The sequence below is a fragment of the Chiloscyllium punctatum genome, chromosome 16, assembly GCF_047496795.1.
Source record: "Chiloscyllium punctatum isolate Juve2018m chromosome 16, sChiPun1.3, whole genome shotgun sequence".
NCBI lineage: Eukaryota > Metazoa > Chordata > Chondrichthyes > Orectolobiformes > Hemiscylliidae > Chiloscyllium > Chiloscyllium punctatum.
Genome location: NC_092754.1, coordinates 74,111,351 through 74,132,225, shown reverse-complemented (window position 1 = coordinate 74,132,225; position 20,875 = coordinate 74,111,351). Strand labels below are relative to the sequence as shown.

The following is a 20,875-nucleotide window of genomic DNA, read 5'->3' as shown; positions in this document are numbered from 1 at the left end:
TTGAATCTATATTCCTTACGTCAGAAACTGGGTTGTCTAACCAGATGTTTCAGTCAAACCCAGTGACAAGCCATATGTCCTGTCTGTCTGAATGGGGATCCTATACACAACACCCTCCACCCCACACGTTTCATTCACTTTCCAGAGACAGGGCTCCAGTGACTTCATGGGGACTGCAACTCCCACAATTCCTGAGGCAGGAACCACAGGTGTACTGGGAAACCCAGCACTGTATATGCACAGAATGTGGGCGGGTTTTGGAGCACATGTTTTGGGGTAATTAGGGGAAAGTATTTCACACCGTGATTGGCAAGAGGAGGAACGTATCTGCTTGTCGTATTGATCAGTTGGGGGGGGGGGGGGGTCAAAGTGTCACTACACCCACGTGGGACCACTCTCCATCCCCAATTCATTGTAATGCTGGCAATAAATTAATGGGAAACAAGGAAGAATCTGAACCATTCTCCCAGACTGAAGGTTCCTCTTCTGTCCAGGATCTGCCACCTCTCTTGCTGTTTCCGTCTGTTTCATTTTGCTCTTACATTATTGACTTGCAGCAACTGAAGGGAACGGAAGTGAACCCAGAAAGGGCGCAGAGTCTAACCAGGATGGGAAGTGGTGGCATGGATCTGTTAATCAGTAACTCCATGAGAATGAGGAGGGTGTACATTAGGGGCAGCAGAGTCAGAATGGTGGGAGAGAGTAAGTGGGCTGGAGGGTTACAGATTTGGGGGAAGAAAGGGGTAAACGATTTTCCAGAGAAACTAGAATAGTCTGTTCTGAATTTCTTATCTGTGCATATTCCTTTATACAGGGTGCTAGATGGTGAAGATTTGCAGACTGAAATCTCAATATCATGTGCAGATTGTGATTTCGTGAACCAGCGTTTGAAGAAGCAAAGATGGAGAATCACTGGGCCAAAATCCTGCAACACTCTCTCTCCCAGCATTTTCGGACTATCTGCGCCAAATGGACTGTGAATGGTTGAAGACAGCAGCTCACGACCATCTTCTCAATGGTACCTAGTGATGGGGAATAAATGCGGCTGAGCCAGTGATGCCCATATCCTGGAAATGGGTTCTATCTCTAGTTGCTGAAACCCAGTTGATGTTACTGCAGGATGATGACGGACGCTAAGTGTATCCTCCAGGAAGAGCACCATCACATTACCCCTGCCTACACCCACGCAATATCACAGCAACATCACTGGTATAAAAGGCAGTGAAGCCCAAGGAGGACTGAAATATAGTTCTTCAAGGTAAAGTCATGAAAGCGGATTGGAACAGAGCAGGAACAGGAGACTGAGCTGGATGGTCAGCTGTTTCCCATTGAATGGTGGAGCCAGATTCAAAGGCCGAATGGCCTTCTGCTGCTATCTCCCAGGTATGTATATAGCCATGGAGCCGGGGTAGGAAGAAGTAGTCAGGGCAGGGATTCTGCAGGAGATTGCACTTCCACCTCAGTTTTCAGTGAGGAATGGTTTGATGGATTTTATTTAACATTTGTCTTTAACACAAGGTTTGTGAATTTGAATTTTTTAAAAAAGTACAAATTTATTGCACAATAAATAAAACTTAAAGAATTGAAACTATCTGCATATGACAGTTTTTAAAATTTCAAATGCCCTTTAAACAAAATCCTGTCTACTCCCGGGCGCCATCACTTTTCAGTTACTCAAACTCCAGGGAAATATTCCTTCTCTCTCTGGATCTTTGGTATGATTTAACTACTTTCAGTTCTCGTTCTGTGAGCTGTGAAGCATTTTTCTCCCATTTCTCCTACCCAGAAGTGTTATCTCACACAGCTGAGCAACCTTCCCACCATCAACATCATTATTCCATTATTTTGTTTTTTGTTAACGTGTAATCACCAGCAGTAGCACACCAGTGTCGTCAGTTGAATATTTACAAACAAAGCCCATTATGGGCAAAGCAAACCATTACAAGTGACAGAGTGGGAAGGGACTAAATCAAAGTAGAGTTGGGGGTGAGGGGGTGGCGGTGGCGGTGGAGATAAAGCACTGTATCCCCTGCGGTTCCCACCTCTATCTAATGGCATTAAGAGCATTGATACACATCACATGTCCCTCCTCCAAGGCGACCCTGAGAATATTCTTTATCCTCAATCATAGAATATAATCCCTACAGTGTGGAAGGAGAGCATTGGTCCATCAAATCCCACCAACCATCTGAAGAACATCCCGCCCAGAGCACTCCATCCCTGTAACACTGCATTTCCCATGGCTGATTCACTCAGTCTGCAAATTCTGAACACTGTGGACAATTTATGACGACCGATCCACCTAACCTGCATATCTTTGAATTGTGGGAGAAAACCAGCGCACATGGAGGGGACCCACACTATTATGGGGAGAATGTGGATACCCCACATAGGCCATTGACCAAGGCTGGACTCCAACCTTTTACCTGGTGCTGTGAGACAGCAGTGCTATGATCACAATTTAAATCAATACAGATGAACCCTGCTCCTTGTCACATTGCTGTGTGTGGTGACCTACTGCCCAGAGAGGCATCCTGAGGTTCAGAAAGTGGCAATGTAAGTTCAGTCAACTCCAGCCCAGTTAATGTGGTTAACAACAACATCAGTACTCCAACATTGTCATCATGTACAAGGTCCACTCCTGACTCTGATGGACAGTAACATCAGAATCAGAGTCCTGCAGTCCACAGGGAGCAAGTGGATGCCCACTTCCCTGTGAGCACTCACTGGTCTCTCAGTCGTGTTGAGTCTCAGCAAATCCCTTGTCACACAGAGAGGGAAACAGCTCCTACCCAGTGTGAACCCGCTGGTGTCTCAGGGGTTCAGGATGAATCACTGAAGCCCCTCTCACACACTGACTATCTGAATGGCCTCTCCCCTATGTGGGCTCATTGGGGTCACAGCAGGTGGTGCATTTGAGTGAATCTCGCCACATTGGGAGCAAGTGAATAGTCATTCTCCAGAGTGAGCTCGCTGGTGTTTCAGCAGATCAGAGGACAGAGTGAATCCTTTCCCACACATGGAGCAGGTGAAGGATCTAAATCCATTGTGTACCCCCTCTGGTGCCTCAGCAGATTGTAAGATCGAGTAAATCCCTTCCCATACGTGAGGCAGGTGAACAGCCTCTCCCCAGTGTGACTGTGTCAGTGAGTGTCCCACTGGGAGGGGTAAGTAAATTTCTTTAAATTTACACAGCTTCGCCCTTGTCCCGTTACATTGGTGTCTTCCCAGATCACATGACTGGTTCAATATTCGACCAGCTGCCTAACATGGGAATGATTTCTCTGAGCTAGGAATGCTGCTTTCCCCTTTTATATTACTGATAAGGATCAGGACCTGCAGAATTGGACGACTCTGCAGTTGATGTGATGTTAAAGCTGAGTTTTCCACCTGTGAACTCTCTCTGTCTGTGAAACAAGTTTTTTCCTATCATTACTACAACTCCCAACACCAGCTCTCCCTTCAGCTCTCCTGAACGTCTAAATTTGGACTAATGCAAAGACCTCAGGAATGTGCTTTTCTCTCACTTGTTTCTGAAAGTAAATTGGAGCCATTTTCAATAAATTTATACATTTTACCAGCAGAACTCATGCCTACTCTGTCATTTACGATTTGTAACCTCTGGGAAATTTGTTACCATCTTCGATGACCGTTATAACGCTCTGCCCACTTCTCTGGAGCCAGGATAAGTCAATTCTAACAACTACCAATAGATTGGATCTGAACAGAATGTCCCCACAACAGTAGGCACTCTGACACTCAGTGCCCATCATTTAAGTTCTTTTTCTTAAAGCCCCTCATGTGTCTGGCAATACAATTGAAGATATTTTATACAGAAACCTTTCAGTCTCAATTGTCAGTTCCAGTCCTTGAAGCAGCCAGTAACACGCCATCGTGACTTGAATTCTAACAGCAGCATTGCCTTGGCAGAATAGATTGAGGAGAATGAAGCTGTCTTCTCTGGACTATCTAAACATGAAACACTTCAAATGAACAAAAATCTTAAAGAGATCAATATGGTAGACACAGCAAGGGTGTGTGCCCTGGCTGGTGTGCCTGGAATGAAATCAGCACTAACTGTGGTATCTTTACCCAGCAACCCCTTTAGCTCCATAAATGTTTAACATTTATTTGCTGCTCTAATTCCACTCTCTTGATCACTCCCATTTGTACCTTCTGTAATGTTGTCAGCCGTGCAAATTGATAACATTTGAATCAATCCATCCCAAAACCGCTCTGTATCTGTGTCTCACTTTTGTTCACTGAGACCCTCATTCAATCTGATCTCTTTACAAACCCTGCCCTGATATTTCCTTGGAGGGCTGAGAATGAAATGTTCACAGAATTGTAAATGCTGAAAGGAGGCTGCTTCACTCATCAGCTCTCCAAAGGTAAGAGGGCTGAGAGGTAAATAAGAGGGGTGTGTGGGGTTGGTGGGATGGGAACTCGGAAGGCAATAGGTCGATGTAGATGGGAGGTAATGATGAAAGGTTGGAGTGGATAATTGGGAAGGAAGATGGACAGGTGGGACAGTTCAAGAGGCCAGTGTCAAGTTGGAGGGTTGGATCTGAGATAAGGTGGGGGGAGGGGAGATGAGCAAACCTTGATGCCGTGTGGTTGAAGGGTCCCAAGATGGAAGATAAGGTGTTATTCCTCCAGGCGTCGGGTGGCCGGGATTTGGCGATCGAGGCAGCCCTGAACCTGCATGTCCTTGGTGGAGTGGGAGAGGGCGTTGAAGTGGTCGGCCACAGGGTGGTGGAGTTGTTTGGTGCATGTGTTCCAGAAATGTTCTCTGAATCAAGTTGGCGTCCTGATTCCCCAATGTAGAGGAGACCACATCGAGAGCAAAGGATAAAATAGGTGAGGTATCTGGATGTGCAGGGTATCTCTGCTGGATGTGGGAGGATCCTTTAGAGCCGTGGATTGACGTGAGGTGAAGGTGTGGGCACAGGTTTTACACCTCTTGAACTGGCAAGCAAAGGTGCTGGGAGTGGAGGGTTGGTTGGTGGGGAGCATGGATCTAATGAGGGAGTCGCAGAGGAAATGGTCTTTGTGGAATGCTGAAAGGGGTGGGAAGGGAAATATATCTCTGATGATGCGGTCTGATTGTAGGTGGTGGAACTGGCAGAGGATGATGTGTTGTATCTGGGTGGAAGGTGAGGACTGGGGGGTTCTATCCTTGTTGCGTTGGAGGTGTGGGGTTCAAGAGTAGAGGTGCAGGAGGTGGAGGAGATACACTGGAGAGCATTGTTGACCACATGGGAGGGGAAATTGTGAATCCTTGAAAGAGGAGGCAATTTGGTATGTTCTGGAGTGTTCTGCCAGCTTGGATCAAGTTTCACTGGAACACTGCAGTAAGCTTGAGACAGAGATGTTGGCCAGGGAACAGGCTCGTGTGTTAAAGTGGCAGGCAACTGGAAGCTCAGGGTCTGTTTTTGCAGCAGAACGTAGATCATCAGCCACCATTTCCACCACCGCCACTGAGATGCTGCCAGACACAGGTTCCTGTCCCCTCCATTAACAGCTATGCACCCTCCCAGCAAGGTCATTATCCACTCTTTTGTCTTTCCTGTCTCTCTTTGCACTCCATCTCAACTTATTATTTACTCTTTATCCCCTATCTCCTGCAGTCCAAAGATATGCAGATTCGGTAAATTGGACTAGCTACATTTCCCGTAGTGTTCTGGGATGCATAGTTTAGGTGCATTAGTCAGAGGAAATGTAGAGTAAGAGGGTCGGGGAATGGGTTTGGGTGGGATAATCATCGGAGGGTGGGTGTGAGCTAGTGGGGCTGATGGCCCTGTTTCCACACGGTAGCTGGGAAAGTTTAGAATTCCTTCAATCGGATCGAAGGAAGGGTCACAGGTACCAGAATGACCCTTGGTGTGTGAAGGAGGTGGAAACGGGAAAGGGGAAGTGGCAACGGAAACCGAATGAAATGTATCAGGATAGACTGGGAGGGGTTTAATTACACTCTGTACAGGTCGCTAGTCCTGAATTAGAAACTCCTGCTGCCACGTTTGCAGCAAATGGGAAAATGTCTGTGACCCTCAGGCAATGATAGATCCTGGGTTATAGCCGCCATCTTTATTGGGGACAAGGTACAGCGAGGCGCATGGACATGTCCTCTTCCTGATGGGGGCAGGGCGATTTGAAGGGAAACATTTACACATCAAACATATACCAGGGAAATATTTGTCTTTGATATTCATCTTGCACTGACTGTGAGCTTTGTCTTGTGATTTTTTTTTATCAGATATTAATTGAGAATAATTGAGACTGGGATATCAAAAGCATGTTTCTACAGTCAGCAGAGTCATCAGGATCTGAATATCATTGGCATTTAACTGTGGAACGAGAAAGGTTTGTCGGTTCTGTCTGTCGAAAAGTAGCTCATATTTTTAGGTAAAAACAATGTCCTGTGGCCCAACATTTCAACTCCCCTCCCACTCAGCAAGGGCATGGAGGTCCTGGGCCTCCTTCACCGCCGCTCCCTCACCACTCGACGCCTGGAGGAAGAACGCCTCATCCTCCGCCTTTGAACACTTCAACCCCAGGGCATCAATGTAGACTTCACCAGTTTCCTCATTTCCCCTTCCCCCACCTCACCCCAGTTCCAAACGTCCAGCTCAGCACTGTCCCATGACTTGTCCTACCTGCCGATCTTCCTTTCTACCTATCCACTCCACCCTCCTCTCTGACCCATCACCTTCAGCATCACCCGACGCACCTATTGTACTCTTTCCTACGTTTTCCCCACCCTCACCCTCCTCTCATTTATCTCTGCACCCTTCAGGCACCCTTTCTCTATTCCTGATGAAGGGCTTTTGCCCGAAACGTCGATTTTACTGCTCCTCGGATGCTGCCTGAACTGCTGTGCTTTTCCAGAACCACCCTATTCCAGACTCTCATATTTTTATCAAGCAAATTCATGGTTGGATCACCCTTGGGGTATGTGCTCTGTTCTGGGCAGTGCAGCCCGGGAAGGAGATATTGGTCTGAGAGGGAACACAGATTTATCCAAACTACACCTCGACTCTTTGCAGGAACTGTCATGTTTAGACCCAGTCAACCACTTCATGACTTTAACCTGTGAACTCCTTATTTTCAATTCCCTGTAAATTTCCCATTAAAATTTCTTATGGACTCAAATTCCAGTAACTTTTCAGGTGGAATTTTACAGATTCTGACAATTATCTGTTCATCCAGAAATTGCTGAAGGCCATGTTGACGCTGAGTGCTGCTTGGCTCAATGAGAATGTTTTGGAGTTGGGTGAAAACAGAGGGAGATGAGACAGGGAGAAGGTGAAGCTGAAACTCAGTTTTAGTTCAGGCCATTCAGAATTTCGCATGGTCCCAATGGGAACAGCCAATTTGTAAGCGACACTGTGGAGTATTTGTTAACAATTTTTAAAGTATAATATATCAGCTTAAGTAAAGATTGGGGCTATTGATTATAATGGACATGTTTGAAGTGAAGGAAGGTTGAAAGCACTTTTAAATTCTCTTAATGGGAGTAACTAGCTGAATCTAGAGAGACATTGAGACAGGAACCCTCAGACCCGTGGCGGGCTCCTCTTGTACAATGTGGGAAATAAGGGACGCTTCTAGTGTCCCTGACGTCAATGTGTGTAGGAAGTGTGTCCACCTGCGCTACTGGGAAACTGCTTTTCAGACCTGGAGCTGTGAGTGGACTCACTGTGGACCATCTATGATACTGAGAATATTATGGACAGCACGTTTAGTGAGTTCGTCACACTGCAGGTGAGGGTTACACAGGCACAAAGGGAATGGGTGACCATCACATCAAGTTAAAGGCTCAGCAAGGGAGTGCAGGAGTCCCCATTGATAATCCCGTTCTCAAACAGATACTGTATACCAGTTGGAATTCTGTTGGGGGTGAATGGGTGGGGTGGCCTCTCGGGGAAATCAGCAACAGCCAGGGTCATGACACCACAGATAGCTCTGCTGCACCGAACAGGAGGAAAGACAGTTGCAGGGCGATAGTGACATGGGATCAATCATCAGAGTAAGGGCAGGTACTTCTGTGGCCACAGACATGAATCAAGGATGACATGTGACCTCCCTGGTGCTAGGATCCGTAATAGCATGGAGTGGCTACAGTGAGTTCTGCAGCTGGAGGGTAAATAACCAATGGTTGTGGAACACACAGATACCAACGACATTGCGAAACAAAGGGATGAGGGCCTGAAATATGTATAAAGGAAAATCAGAGATATATTCAAATGAAAAGTAATAATGTCAGACTTACACCCAGTGCCATGTGCTAGTGAGAGCAGGAACAAGAGGATAGATCAGCTGGATGTGTGGCTGGAGAAATGGTGTACTAGAGAAGGGTTTAGATTTTCCAGGCACTGCGACTGGTTCTGGGCTAGGTGAGACTTGTACCAGCTTGATTGGTTACCCCTGGGCAGGGCTGGGAGAAATCTCTTGGTGGGGTGATTGCCAGTTCCATTGGTGAGATTGTAACTAGTTTGGCAGGGGGTTGGGAGCTAAAGGGTGGCTTAGATGGGCCAGATTCAGGTCAGGGAATGGGAGAGAGAGTATTCGTGATGCAGACAACAGCTCAGAAAGACAAAGGAAAGGAGAATTAAACGAGGATTGAGTCCTCTTCATCCATCAGTTCTGCCATCCCAGGGGTGAGAGTCAACAAAATATGAGGCCTTTTAAATGTCTATGACTCTAAGTGCCTCAGCAAAATCGTGGAAATCTGAAATATAAACAAAACAAAAAATTGCTGGAGATCCTCAGCCGGTCTGGCAGCATCTTAAATTATGACAGTTGCAGGAAACATTGCAGTTTTGAAGACGTTGTATAATGCCATCCCACAACATCCACTACTCCAGGCAAAATCTCCTCAGCCCCTCCTTATGGTTCACATGTTTCCATACTGGCAGCACCCTTATAAATCTTTTCTGGACTTTTTCAGGTTTCCCAACATCTTTCCTACAGCAGGGAGACTAGAATGTAAAGTAGTCTGGACATTCCAAAAGTGGCTGAGCTAATAAACTGTACAACCGAACCATGATCTCCTAACTCCTAAACTCAATGAACTGCCCAATAACAGGTAGCATACCAAACACCACCTTCACCGACCTGTCTACCTTCAGCCCCACTTTCAAGGAACTATCAAACAACTCTGCACAGTGTATTTGTTCGTCAACACTTCCCAGGAACTTGTTATTATGGGGCTGAGTCCTATCTTCCTGAAATCGGGGAGACTAGAATTGAATGTAGAACATAGGACAATACAGCACAGAACAGGCCCTTCGGCCCACGATGTTGTGCCGTACTTCTAACCTAGATTAAGCACCCATCCATGTACCTCTCCAAATGCCGCTTAAAGGTCGCCAATGATTCTGACTCTACCACTCCCACGGGCAGCGCATTCCATGCCCCCACCACTCTCTGGGTAAAGAACCCACCCCTGACATCTCCCCTATCCCTTCCACCCTTCACCTTAAATTTATGTCCCCTTGTAACACTCTGTTGTACCCGGGGAAAAAGTTTCTGACTGTCTACTCTATCTATTTCTCTGATCATCTTATAAACCTCTATCAAGTCACCCCTCATCCTTCGCCGTTCCAACGAGAAAAGGTCGAGAACACTCAACCTATCCTCGTACGACCTACTCTCCATTCCAGGCAACATCCTGGTAAATCTTCTCTGCACCCTCTCCAAAGCTTCCACATCTTTCCTAAAGTGAGGCGACCAGAACTGCACACAGTACTCCAACTGTGGCCGAACCAAAGTCCTGGACAGCTGCAACATCACTTTACGACTCTTGAATTAAATTCCTCTGCTAATGAACGATAATACTCCATAGGCCTTCTTACAAACTCTATCCACCTGAGTGGCAACCTTCAAAGATCTATGTACATAGACCCCAAGATCCCTCTGTTCCTCCACCTGACTAAGAATCCTACCATTAACCCTGTATTCCGCATTCTTATTTGTTCTTCCAAAATGGATAACCTCACACTTGGCAGGGTTGAACTCCATCTGCCACTCCTCAGCCCAGCTCTGCATCATATCTAAGTCCCTCTGCAGCCGACAACAGCCCTCCTCACTGTCCACAACTCCACCTATCTTCGTATCATCTGCAAATTTACTGATCCACCCTTCGACTCCCTCATCTAAGTCATTAATAAAAATTACAAACAGCAGAGGACCCAGAACTGATCCCTGCGGAACTCCACTTGTAACTGGGCTCCAGGCTGAATATTTACCATCTACCACCACTCTCTGCCTTCGACCGGTTAGCCAGTTTTCTATCCAATTGGCCAAGTTTCCCTCTATCCCATGCCTCCTGAATTTCCGCACAAGCCTACCACGGGGAACCTTATCAAATGCCTTACTAAAATCCATGTACACGACATCCACTGCTCTACCCTCATCCACATGCTTGGTCACCTCCTCGAAGAATTCAATAAGACTTGTAAGGCAAGACCTACCCTTCACAAATCCGTGCTGGCTGTCCCTAATCAAGCAGTGTCTTTCCAGATACTCTTAAATCCTATCCCTCAGTACCCTTTCCATTACTTTGCCTACCACAGAAGTAAGACTAACTGGCCTGTAATTCCCGGGGTTATCCCTATTCCCTTTTTTGAACAGGGGCACAACATTCGCTACTCTCCAGTCCCCCTGGTACCACCGCCGTTGCCAGTGAAGACGAGAAGATCATTGCCAACGGTACTGTAATTTCCTCTCTTGCTTCCCACATAAACCTAGGATATATCCCGTCAGGCCCGGGGGACTTGTCTATCCTCAAGTTGTTCAAAATGTCCAACACATCTTCCTTCCTAACAGGTATCTCTTCTAGCTTAACAGTCCGTTTCACACTGTTAAGTAGTATTCTAAAACTGGCCTCACCAATGCCCTGTACAGCCACAACGTGACCTCCTAACTCTTATACTCAGTGACAGAATCCCTACAGTGTGGAAGCAGCCCATTCAGCCCATGAGACGTGACCAACCATCGGAATAGCATCCCACCTGAACCATGTAACCCAGCATTACCCACAGTTAATCCACCTAACCTGCACGTCTTTGGATTTTTTGAGGAAACCAGAGCGCCCAGAGGATGCCCATGCAAACACAGAGGGAGAATGTGCAAACACGACACAGAGTGGAATCGAACCCAGGTCCCTTGTTTGATGAGTGCACAGACCAATAAAGGTCAGCGTCCGAAATGCAGTCTTCAGCACCCAGTCTCCCTGAAACTGGACTTTCCAGGAACTATGCAGTTCTGAGCTCTTCAGAGGGATTGAAAGTGAGGAGGAGAAAACAGGAACAAGGTTGAGTTGTAGATCCATAAAATAACTCTCTGTTCCCGTCTCTCTGTTTCCCTCCCCCTCTGTTCCACTCCCCGTTCTCTGATTCTCCCCTGCCTCTGCCTGTCCTCCCCTGTCCCCATCTCTATCCTCACCTGTGCAACCACTCTCAATCCCCACATCCTCTCTTTCCCCCCTCCCTCAGCCCATCCTCTCTGCCTACTCTCCCCTCCCTCTCACCTAGTTCTGTATACCCCAAGGGAAAGGAGCTTGTCTATTTGCCCTACACATGACCGGCTGATTTTATAAATCTTTATCAGGTCACCCCTCAGCCTCCGTCGCTGCAGGGAAAACACCCTATCCAACGCTGGCAACATCCTTGTAATTCTTTTCTGACCCCTTTCAAGTTTGAGAACATCCTTCCGATAAGAAGGAGACCAGAATTGCTGGAATATTTCAAAAGTTGCCTAATCAATGTCCTGTACAGCCACAATGACATCCCAACACCTATACTACATTCTCTGACCAATAAAGCAAAGCATACCCACTGCCTTCTTCACGATCCTATCCACCTGTGACTCTACTTTCGAGGAACTATGAACCTGCACTCCAAGGTCTCTTTGTTTCGCAACACTCCCCAGGAACTTACGATTAACTGCAAAGGTCCTGCTCAGGTTTGCTTTCCTGAAATGCAGCATCTCACATTTTTGTAAACTGAACGCCTCAGCCCATTCGCCCATCTGATCCAGATCCCGTTGTACTCTGAGGTAATCTTTTTCACTGTCCACTACACTGCCAATTTTGGTGTTATCTGCAAACATGCTAACAATACCTCTTATGTTCACATTGATGTAAATGGCAAACAGTAGTGGATTCAGCACCAATCTTTGTGACATTCCATTGGTCACAGGCCTCCAGCCTGAAAAGCATCACTCCACCACCACTCTCTGTCTTCGACCTTTGAACCAGTTCTATATTCAAATGACTAGTTCTCCCAGTATTACATGAGATCTAACCTTGCGAACCAATCTCCCATGCCGAACATTGTCGAACGCCTTCCTCAAGTCCATGAAGATCATGTTCATCGCTCTGCCCTCATCAATCCACTTTGTTACTTCTTCAGTAAACTCAGTCCAGTTCATGAGACATGATTTCCCACGCGCAAGACTGTTATTGATATCCAGGACTTAACTCTGTACATTGGGGTCTGCGTCGCCCAGTAACAGGAGTTAATAGTCTGGATAACGTTCACGTACACCAGCTTTGTGTTGTTGACTGCGTATTGAGTCTTGTTAATAACACCAACACAGGTGAGTTCCTTTTGAAAGGCAGTCCCTATATCCCGACCCCCTCCCACCTGCTCTGTCTCCTCCAGCCCCACCGTAGACAGGAAGTACGAGGAGCTCATGGAGTTTCCATGTGAGTGAGGTTGAGCAAATCTTCCTTTCTTTCCACCACCCACTATGAAATGGTGGTAGTGTCCTTTCCTCTGGACCAAGAGGATCGGGTTCAGAGTTTGGTAACAGCGGTTTTGAAGAGGATGATTAGAAAACATGCCCAAGCCACCAGGCCATACTGTCTCCCAGCTGTCCCTGCCTGAGCCTCCAAACAGAATCTTCTTGTAGTTTCTCTCCTGTCAGACTCTCCCATTGCTCAGTTTGTCCAGGATCCCCTCCTGCTGCTGCACTGATCCTGTCCCTCATTGACCTGTCCATCCCCCAGTGTCCTCCACATTAATTCATTGTTTACAATCCCATTATTTCCTGTTCTCCAGCCCCGCCCCCTCCACTCTATTGGGCAGCAGCCGATAGCAATCATCCAGGCTCCTGTGTGATCGAGAGCATGTTCCGTAGGAAGGGAGATCAGTGCACGGGCGCAGTGCTGGCCAGTTGTTGGCGTATGTGCAGGGTGGGTCAGTGCCAGGGAGGGAGGCTGTGGATGTGTGGGATTAATCTGTCATTAGCAGCTCCGTTCCTTCTTTCTTCTGAGGACACGACCCAGGGGAATAGCCCTTTTCCTGGTGTCCTGACGAGTGGTCAAAGTATCAATGGGGGAGCATTTTGCAGCAAGTTTTCAGAACTCTTATGAATAGTCAGGATTGTTATGGAAAATGATAAGGATGGGCCTCTAATTAGAGTTCTAATTTGGTTAATTTTAGTTCAACCAGATATGATTTGGCCAGTGTATGCAGAATGGTTCTCATCAGAGAATGGGGGTTCTTGGAGATGGGGGGGTGGGGAGGATTCACCAACACCCTGGAGGCTCCAAGTCAAACCCATTGATTTGGTTCTGAGTCTGCAGACAGCAGCTCGGAAACTGAATGCAAGGCGAGGAGAGAGATTGTGAGAACGGGGTGTGGAGGAAAGGAGGGATGAGACTAGTTTGGATTTCAGTTAACAAGAGAGAGAAATTGTGAGACTGAGATTTAAAGCTTTGGGGGAACAAGGAAACTACAATTTAATACTATCATTGTCTTATAAAGTTCCATCCTGCATTAACAATGGTGAATTATGTTTTTCTGTTGTAGGGTACGGAAAGGGTGGATTTGCAGATGAGAAATTCAAATTGAACTTCATGTTCAGATCTCATGGTTACTTGATCTGTGCCGATCTGAATATCATTGGCCTTTTCCTCTGGAAGGAAAGGTATGCACTCTGTCCGTGGGCAAATATTTCAAATCTCAGTGTGACTGGAAAAGTACTGAGACACAGCCACGTCCATGTTAACGTGCTTTGTGGCTTTGCATGGAGGCTGGTTGTCAGGATTATCTCCGTGGCAACGGCAGTTTAAAAAGTCTAGTTCAATTCAGCACTTTGTGTTTAAACAACACACCCCTCCCAACACCTCCGTGGCTCAGTCAAGTACTTGACAGGTGCTTCAGTTTCGGTGAGGTTGTCTGTCAGGATTCTCATGTGGAGGAGCCGGTCTTGGAATGGGGTGGACGAAGTTAAAAATCACACGACACTAGGTTATCGTCCAACAGGTTTATTAGGAAGCACTAGCTTTCCAAGCACGATGTAATTTTTAACTTTATCAGGTTCATCACTATGCTGACAGACTTCTTCAGATAAGTACTTCAACAATTAAATAGGCCATATGTTCCCCACGCAATAGGTTTCCTCAAGTAGTGTAAACTGCTATTCTTGATCTGGGGATAGCTGCTCATTTGTATACCCAGTCAAAATCCCATCAAGCTTTTTGTTGATCTTTAAACTGTTTCTAATCTCCTAGTTTCTCCTTGGTCTTTGCCAATTTGTATGCCTTCTATTTCAATTTGATAGACTCCCTTATTTCCTTAGACACAAACAGCAGATTACTCCTTTTCCTACAGTCCTTCCTTTTCACTAATGTATATAATTTTGATGTGCACTTTGAAAAATTACTGCCTCATCCTGTTGTTGTCTACTTTGTTTAAGCACAGGATCTTGGGATTGGACTTAATCTTCCAGCTTGCCATCTGTGTTATAAATTCAACCAGACTTCTCACATATTCTTAAAGTGCCTCTTTGGATTCATCCTAATCTTCTCCGCCAAGGTTCTTTCATATCCACTTTGTCGCCCTCCTGATTTCCATCAAAGGTAAACTCCTATATCCCTTATTGTGCGCCAGGGACTCCCTTGATCCTAGTTGCCTGTGCCTGAGCCACGCATCCCTCTTTTTTCCAGTCAATGCCTAAATATCTCTTGTCATCCTGGGTTGCCCATTCCTGCCAACCTTGCCCTTCACCGTCACAGAAACATATAGACCTTGAACTCTAGCTATCTCATGTTTAAAGGCTTCCCACTCGCCAGCGGGCCATTTACCTGCAAACAAATTACTCCAGTCGACCCCTGCAAGATCCTGTCCAATCCCATCAACATTCCCCTTGTCCCAATTTACAACTTGAACCTGTGGACCAGCTTTGTCCCTCTCCATAGCTATTTGTAAATTAATAGGATGATGGTCACTGGTCCCAAAGTGCTCCCCCACTGTCACCTCAGTCACCTGTCCTGCTCTGTTTCCCAAGAGTTGTTCGAGTTTTGCCCCTTTCCAAGTAGGACCCTCTACATACTGCTGGAGGAAACTTTCCTGAATTCACTTATCGGATCCCACTCCATCAAATTCCTTCACGCTCTGGCAGTCTCAGTCTGTTACAAAAATTAAAATCCACTCCTATGACAACCATATTGCTCCTGCATGTCTCCCTTGTCCCTGCATATTTGTTACTCAAATTCACGTTGACTACTTGGAGGCCTATAGTACAACCCCGGTGACATCATCATCCACTTCCTACTTCTTAAATCCACCCGCGAAGCCTCACTGGATGATTGGTCAGTTATTTTATCTCTGATTACTGCTGTGATAATCCCCTTAATCAGAAATTCAACTCCTCCTCCCCTCCTTCCACCATCCATGTCCCGCCTAAAGCACCTGTACCTGATGCGTTAAGCTGCCAGTCCTGACCCTCGCTTAGCCATGTTTCTATAAAGGCTATATTATCCCAATCCCATGTTCCTATCCACGCCATTAGTTTATTGGTCTTACCTGCCAGCCCTCTTGCACCGAAATAACAGTAGTTTAATCCAACAGGCATTCCTTACTCCTTATCATGTTCCAGCCTGACCTGTCTCTTCACTTTATTGTTTCTGATTACTGTATCTCCTACCAGCCTCGTTCTTGCCTCCCTGATCATGAGGGTATCGCTCTTCGCTAATATAGTTTAAATCCTCCCTTGTAGCATGAACAAAATTCGCCAACAAGATATTGGTCCCCATCCCAGTGCATGCACCCCCTGTCCCTCCTGATCAGGACCACTCTGTCACAGAAAAGACAACAATGTAAAAATCTCAATCTCTCTGCCCCCCACCCCTGCACCAATTCTTTAGTTACTTATTTATCTGCCATATCCTCCTGTTCTTACTTTCATTAGCTCATTACAATGGAAGTAATCAGGAGATTACTACCGTCAAGGTCCTGATTTTTAACTTTTCTCCCAGCTCTCACTAATCACTCTGTACGACCTCATTCCTACATCTACCTGTGTCATTTGTGCAACGTGCATAATGATTTCTGGCTGCTCCCCCTCCCCCTTGAGAATGTTCTGCAGCCGCTCGGAGACATCCTGGACCCCGGCACCTGGGCGGTAACTCAACATTCTGGATTCCCATTTGAGGCCACAGAATCTCCAATCTGTCCCTCTAACAATCGACTCTCCTATCTCGAAGGTCCTGTTAACTGTTACCCTTTCCCACTGTGCCCCAGAGTCAATGGTAGTGCCACCAACCTGGCTACTGCTGCTTTCCCCTGGAATGTATTTCCCCTGAACAGTATCCAAATCGGTGTACTTGTTTTCGTGGGGAATTGCCACAGGGGATTCCTGCACTCTCTGCCAACTCCGTTTGCCATTCCAGGTCGTCGCCAACTTCCTCTCTGTCTTGAAAACAACAGGGAGCAAGGACTCCTGTTGGGTTAAATTGCCTTTATTTAAATGCAACAGGAGAGATAGGTAAGCCTGATGTACTCATAGCATGGATCTTAACCGGGACTGGGATATTATAGTCATTACAGAAACATGATTGTGGCGAGTCTTGGGTGTGACCACAACACGAAAGCTCTTATCTATGAAGTTCTCAATATCTCAGATGATCCTGAGGGCATCCAGCTCCAGCTCCCGAACACGGTTTCCCAGGAGTTGCAGCCGGGTGCATTTTCCACACATGTAGTTACCAGGGACTGTGGGAATTTCCCTGAGCTCCCCACATCCCGTAGGAGGAAGTTTCAACAGTCCTAACTGCCATCTCCATTGCTGCAAGACGAAAGTTGAAAGGACTTTATTTGAGCTTGCCTGTAGTTTTCACTGAGCTGCTGCTGTCCAAAACCTCTTGAGCCAAACATTACTACTGACTCTGCTACCAACCGCATGTCTCTCTACCCCTTCACATTTAGTTTTAGTTAAAGAAGGAGGGAGACACTGCAGTGATTAGCACTTGGGCATTAAGCACTCCTTGACACCTGGCCACTGACGACCTGCTCTCCATCCAAGATCACTGATTGGCCTTGGAAGATGTCTTACTGAGATTTTCCTTCTGGTCGTGCTAACTGCACTGCTGCTAATCTTCACCCCGACAGCCAATCTGCGTTGTCACAGTCCCTTGGTCCTTTCTGTCTAATAGTACTGCATTTATTAATTCCTTGAATCCATCGACTGCATTCCAAACTGTGTCTCACTCCACAGCGAGAGAGGTTGATGTTCCAGTAAATACAAGGCTATTGTGAAAATGATACAATTCGACATAGGGACAAAAATATGTCTATCCGCTCACTGAGTCTGCTTTTCCACTCAATTAGGTGAGATCGATTTTGATAATCCCCCATTCCACTTGTCTATATTTTCCCCATAAGCCTTGTATGAAAATCAGTCTGCCTCAATCCTAAAGATATTTAATGATCCAGCCTCAACAGCCCACAGAATTTTCGAAAATGATTTCCCTCTCACTGATGTGAGACTTGGTGGTCTTTAACCTCATGCGGTATTTCTAGCACTCTGTTTGAAAGTTGTATCAATATTAGATGTTATCCTGTCCTATCACACCTTCTCTGTGGCCAGAGGCAAAACAAAAATGAAAAGTTAAGAGACTGTAATCTCCTCACGTCAGCCTAAGATACAGCGCATCCTGGTCTGTGCACTTGCCTACTCTCTATTCCACAAAAACTTCCCATTCATTGTCAGCTTCTGTATCAATTCACTCAAGGATCACACGGTCACTCTCCTTGAATCCAGGAACTCCTTCTTCAAACTGAAGGTCGGAAGAAAGTCAGTGTTTAACATATTCTCTGGCTCCGTGCACAGGCTGCCCCCTTGGTCCCAAAAACTCCCCATTCTCTCCCGCGTTATCCTCTTCCTCTTAATAACCCGAAAGAATGTCTTTGAATTCTTGCTAATCTCTACACTCGAATGTTTTAACTCCCCGCCAACACTTCTGCTCTTCTACTGACTTTTTAAGTTTAGCCCTACACTTTCTATATTCTTTTCGGACCTCCATTGACCTGCTCACTTTGTAACTGCGTTAATCTTTTCTTTCCTTATTAATTCTGTTCGGAATTTGTGTCGACACCCAAGGTTCTCTGGGCTTGTGTTCCTAAAATTCATCTTCGGTTAAACATGCTGGGCTGATACTGTCATCAATCGCATTTTGATCAAGTGACCCCCTAACTCGCGCCCCACGCTGTTCTGCTGCAGTTCCACCCAGAAGCATCTGTACTTTGGCCAGATCCTGTCATATATTTTCATAAAATCGGTCTCCCAAATCCAAAAAGCTTTTATTTTTCAAACATGTTTGGGTCTTTCCCTTAGCAAACCCAAAACATAGGATTCACGGTCACTAGTCCTTTCATGCTCACCCCAATCCTGCCTGCAACATCTGACTGGCTTCATTCCCCACGGTGAGGCCCAGCACAGCCCCGCCCATTGTTGTATCTGCTACACGTTGACATAAGAAGCTCCCTGGAATAAATTTCAAGGCATCTGTCCCCTCTTAAAAATGTTATCACTGCCCGAATGAATGTTTGGAAGTGAAATGCCCGATTATAACGATCCTATTGTTGTATTAGCATACCTCAGTAATTGGTTCTATATCAGCTCCTGTACTTTCTTTTGTTTGGGATTATAACCCCAGCGGTGTGTCTTCATGGTTTGGATCCTGAGCTCTAAACACCAAGCCTCATTAGATCCTCCTTACTGCAGTAACTAAATCCACAATTAATAATGCAACCCCATTTCCTCTTTTACCACCTCTCGTGTCGTGCTTCTAGATCTTGTACCACAGGACATTGAGTTGTCAGCCCTGACCTCCTTCAAACACATCTCTGTGATGGCAAAAATATCACACTTCTCCATTTCACCTCATTCCGTTATCACTTCTGTTTATCCGATAACATTCCCAGCATTAAGGTAAACGACATCCAGCCTGGAATGTAACACCTGGAATACTCTATAACGCGGAGTTTTTTAGTCATTCATTGTTTGTTCTCAAGCTGCCCAATTCATGAACCAAAACTGTAACTTTGGGAATGAATGAATATTTATTGAATTGCAATTTCTCTTTTAATATCTGTATTCATCAAATGCAACTTTCCAGAACTAAGCAGTCAGCTTCACATGCAATGAGTTTCTGCTGATTAATTCCCTGTTCAGTGTGCAGAGGGGAGAGCTCTAAGTAATGGAGAAAGTGAGAACTGCAGGTATTGGGGATCAGAGTCGAAACGTGTGGCGCTGGCAAAGCACAGCCATTGGGGAAGCATCTGAGGAACAGGAGAGTCAAAGCTTTGGGCATCAGCAGTTCATCAGGATCTGCAGTTCTCACTTTCTCCATTACTTAGTTCTGGAAAGTTGCATTTGATGAATACAAAGAAGTATGAGAGATGACTTGATAGAGGTCTATAAGATGACGAGAGGCAAAGATAGAGTGGATAGCCAGATACTTTTTCCCATGGTGCAAATATCTATCACAAGGGAGAAGAACCTAAAGGTAAGTGGAGGAAGGTTGAATGGAGATGTCAGAGGTAGGTTCTTTTCACAGAGAATGGTGGATGGTTGGAAATGTACTGCTGGCAACTGTAGTAGAGTCAGCTGCATTGGGGATATATTAAGAGACGATTGGATAGGCAATTGAATGATAGTATAATGAAGGGTATGTAGATAAGTCTGATGTTAGAGTAGGATAAAGTGTCGGCAGGATGTCAAGGCCAAAGGGTCTGCACTGTAGTGTTCTATATTTCACTTAGCATGTGGATTATTTTCAATTGTTGAATGTGTAAGGGAGTGATGTGTGTGAGATCAGGAAGCTCTGTAGGGGAGTTAGGCCAAGACGACCACTTCTGGGGTGCATTCTTACAGTCACCTGAGTACCAGTACAATATATGTGTGATGACCTACACCAGACAGAATCCATCAAGTTCTGTTATTAAGGTGATTCTGGACTTGTCATTTGCTGTTGTTTTCTTCAGAAAGATTTTGTTGGTTGACCCATGTGTTATTTTTTGTCCATCAACAGAGATGTACAATTTTATTTGTATACTGGTGAATGTGAAGGTGACATTTATTGGAAACGGTTTTGGAGCTTTCTTTGCTAGACACAATGTGCTGCAGAATACTGTCAACTTGTCTTTACCCAGTGTGTGGTCCAGATAGCAGATGCTTGGAGTCTGGGGGGCAGGCCAGATATCATCACCATAATTAACTTGTGCGATGTGATTCTGACACTCCATGTCCATTCATCTTCCCCCAGTCAAGCCTCAGACCGAAGATGGAGTCGAAATAATTTGTTGTGAAATAATGTTTGAATGACTGCCCTGACCCAGGTGGAAGCTCTCTGGATTCATTTAAGAGCAGACAAATGTCTTACCCAGGATCACAGGCAGCTGTGTCTGAATTCAAATCTTTTAATGTCTTTTTTCAATGTAGGTTATGATTGCAATCTGATCTGAAAAAATCAGATATTTGCTATGTTCATGAATTGTGATTCACAAATGTGTGAATTATCATTATTCAACCAAACAATAATTGCATCAGCTCTGAAAACAATTAGGTCAATGGTATATTT

General features: G+C 45.7%; 1 long non-coding RNA gene across 1 annotated transcript; it reads left to right on the top strand.

Moving 5' to 3' along the window:
- Window positions 1-873: 873 nt before the first annotated feature.
- LOC140486870 (uncharacterized) lies at window positions 874-20,495 on the top strand. The gene is made up of 4 exons (XR_011962654.1): window positions 874-1,383; window positions 6,257-6,363; window positions 13,821-13,938; window positions 20,327-20,495. It is a non-coding gene; the product is annotated as an uncharacterized lncRNA (long non-coding RNA).
- Window positions 20,496-20,875: the final 380 nt, after the last annotated feature.